The sequence below is a fragment of the Nannospalax galili genome, unplaced genomic scaffold, assembly GCF_000622305.1.
Source record: "Nannospalax galili isolate Female #2095 unplaced genomic scaffold, S.galili_v1.0 scaffold595, whole genome shotgun sequence".
NCBI classification, from domain to species: Eukaryota; Metazoa; Chordata; class Mammalia; order Rodentia; family Spalacidae; genus Nannospalax; species Nannospalax galili.
In genome coordinates, this window is record NW_008336257.1 from 54,253 (window position 1) to 57,932 (window position 3,680).

A 3,680-nucleotide genomic window follows, 5' to 3' on the forward strand; every position below is an offset into this window, starting at 1 on the left:
GTTGTTTGTTTGTTTGTTTTCATCTCTTTCTTTTTCCTTTGGAAAGGCTCCCTGACAAAGGCTGGTAATGTGGTGTGCAAGTCTCCATGTCTTTACCTCCTGAGCACTGTAACTATATTATGTTTTCTGATCACATTTGTTTGCCTATTTTCATTCTGCTTTAAGTAAGAACTGCCTCTCACTCCCATTGTGTCTGATGTCCTTTTTGTTTGTTTGTTTTCATCTCTTTCTTTTTCCTTTGGAAAGGCTCCCTGACAAAGGCTGGTAATGTGGTGTGCAAGTCTCCATGTCTTTACCTCCTGAGCACTGTAACTATATTATGTTTTCTGATCACATTTGTTTGCCTATTTTCATTCTGCTTTAAGTAAGAACTGCCTCTCACTCCCATTGTGTCTGATGTCCTTATATTCCCTTTTCTTCTATGTTCTCTGTATTTCTTCCATATCACTCTGGTATATTTACCTAAAGGAATTCAATTCAACATATCTCAAAGTACTTGCACATCAATGTTTATTGAAGTATTATTTAAAATAGCTTATTAATGGAACCAGTTCAGGTGTTCAAAGCAGAGGAAAGGATAAAAATACTATTTTATATACACACAGCACAGCTGTCTCTTGAGTCAGAAAAAAAAATAAGTTTTTTTCTTAGCAGGGAAAATTGATGCAACTGAGGATAATCATACTAAACTAGTCCTAGAAACACAAGTATTATGTATTTGGTCTTATTTGTAGTATCTGGACTTCAGGCACATAAAATCTTGTATACATATGTGACATGAATTTAGACATGAAACTGTTTACAGGAACAAAAACAAATCATAGAAGTGTAAGAAGGAGAAGGAATGCTTTGGGGGATATGCTCAACTTATGTCATAAGCCTGCATGTAAATGTTATTAATGTAACACGGTACCATGTACAATGAATATAGACAAAATGAAATTAAAAAGACAATGTCTTATTTAATAGATAATTTCTATATATCAATAATACCAAGAGCTGATAATCTCTGTAACAAAAGAAAATTAACTTCTATAAATTTTATCTAAATTCTAACTACATAAATATCTTTGTATCTGATAATATAATCTATGAATAGCCAATTAATTCTATTCCATGTATGCAGCTATTGAGTTTAAACACATTCATATATTTGTTCCAACATACTAATATATATTTCTTCTTCATATACTAAGAAATAGATCATTATATATTTCAAAAATCTGCAGGAATTGAAGTACATTATAATCAACAGTCTTAGTATCATGTTGGTTTTAAATTTTGGTTCATTTATTTTCAAATCTTCCTATGAATCATTTGCATCAGCATATACCTCTGACTTATACCATAATGCCCATATGTGACATAATGTTTGACGTGTAGTATTCTATATCTACTTTTCTGTAATTTTTATTTAATTATTTAGTGTCTCTCTGTCTCTGACTGTCTCTCTCTGTCTTTCTGTCTCTGTCTGTCTGTCTCTCCTCTATGTGTGTGTGTGTGTGTGTGTGTGAGAGAGAGAGAGAGAGAGAGAGAGAGAGAGAGAGAGAGAGAGAGAGAGAGAGAGAGAGAGAGAGAGAGAGAGAGAGAGAGAGAGAGTGTAAGCTCAACTTGCATGAGTAGGATATCTTCCTCCATCACGTGGGTCCAGGATGGAACTCAGGTCTTGAGTTTGGTGACAATTTACTTGCTAAGCTAGCTCAGGTTCAAAGTTTTATTTCTAAAATTTAGTAAACATTTGAATTAGAACAATGACAGGTTAGAAAATCTAATTGAACAACATGCTAGTATTTGCTAATGGACTTATTTATCCATTCATGTATTCATTCATGAATATCCTCTATAATTAACCATAAAATCAAATTCAAATTACAGTTTTTGTCAAATATGGTTGCTTTGGTGTTTTCAAGAACTTGACTTTCTTATCCTACTTTTTTCTCTCTTATTTCTAGTAAATGTTTGCCATCAAAGGTGTATGGTTTTATCTGTATATTCACATTATGACAACTTCTTGTGTAGTCTATGAGGTACCATGTTCTTTAGATCAGAAAAACATGTATAAGGAAGAATTTGACTCCTATATCTAGCACTTAATATCTCTGTCACATAGGGCAGGTAATTTGGCCTCAGGCTATACTATCTCACATTAAAAATAATAAAGTATATTATAACCCCTTAATAAAGGTTGAAGCCTTTAAGACAGTACAGGTAAAAAAAAATCACAGTATATGTATTTTATATATTTATTATGTATTTAACTGCCATGTTACCTAATTTACCTTTTTAATCAAAATTTTAATTCTTTCTGGTGATTATATTAAATGAAACAACTTCTTAGTGTCCTTTTCTTATTTTTAGAAATTTTATTTCCAATTAATCGTAGTCCTTTTTGTATAGTTTCTTACTATATCCAATGAAAGCTCATATTTTTTATCATATACATATATGCATTTTTGATATTTCTTATTTATCTATGATCTCTAAAATCAAGGAAAGATGGAACCATTCTATATATCCTGTGATTGATAAGGCATATCTAGGTTTCTGTCATGAATCTTCTTAACCAGTGGGCATTTTGTCCATTACTAAATTACCTTGAGGTAGATATTGTATTCAGTATTTTAAAATAGCATGTGCTTCTTTCTTTTAAATTATTTCACATAATTGTGCTTGTTTGTTTGCTCATGCACTTATTTATTTTCAGTACTTTCTTCAAAGTAGCTCATTTTGAGGTGCATAAAAATCCTAAGTTTTACTCTATAAATCATTATTAAAATAGATTCTGAAGCAGCTTCAATATTTCTCCCCTCTACAATGAAATTTAGTGCAAGAAAGCTAATAGGAAATTAACAAGATTAGCTAGGTTGCTCCCAAGTTATTAATGTTTTCTAGAGCATATATAATTCAGTATTACCAAAGATATTTTCAAAAAAGTTAATGATAAGGAATTGATATGCATTCTTCATCCAAACACAATGTGAAGTTATGAATTTTTTAGTATTTTATTTTATTTATTTGCTTTCCTTTTATTTCTATTTTATGTCTATGTGTGTACTGAGTGCATTTATGCAAGTACACCCGTGTCATGCAATGTTCACAGAGGCCGGAAAGGCGCGTTGGATTCTTGTGAAACTGGACTTACAGACAGTTGTTAATCACCATGTGGGTGCTGAGGATCAAATTCCAGTCCTCTGCAAGTGCAGCCAATGTTCTTAACTGCTGAGCCATCTCTCCAGCCCTGTGAAATTATGTTTTTGAGTAATGCAACTACATTCCATTTCATATGTCTGTTGGTCTATGGTATATCTTAAAACTTTCCTAAAATCTGAGCATTTTCATATATGTATTTTCAATGCTGTTTTAAATTAGAAAGAGGAATCTGTCACTAAATAGAAACCCACCATTTCTTATAATCATCCATGCATTTCTTGTGGAGTGTAGTCCTGCATCTAACATATGTATGGATTGTTGGAAAAATTAAAGCCATCACCTTTGTCACAAGGAAAAGCTAGTCTGGCAGGAGTTCTATTGGGTTTCATGTCCATTTGCTTCTAAAACCAGTTTTGTTACAGCTAAATATAGTTTAAAATGACTTCTTGAATTTCTTTTGCAGTGAGAAGATTAATATTTCATCAAGAGAGAATATCCTGGCAAGATATATTATTTCTATCCTAAAAGCT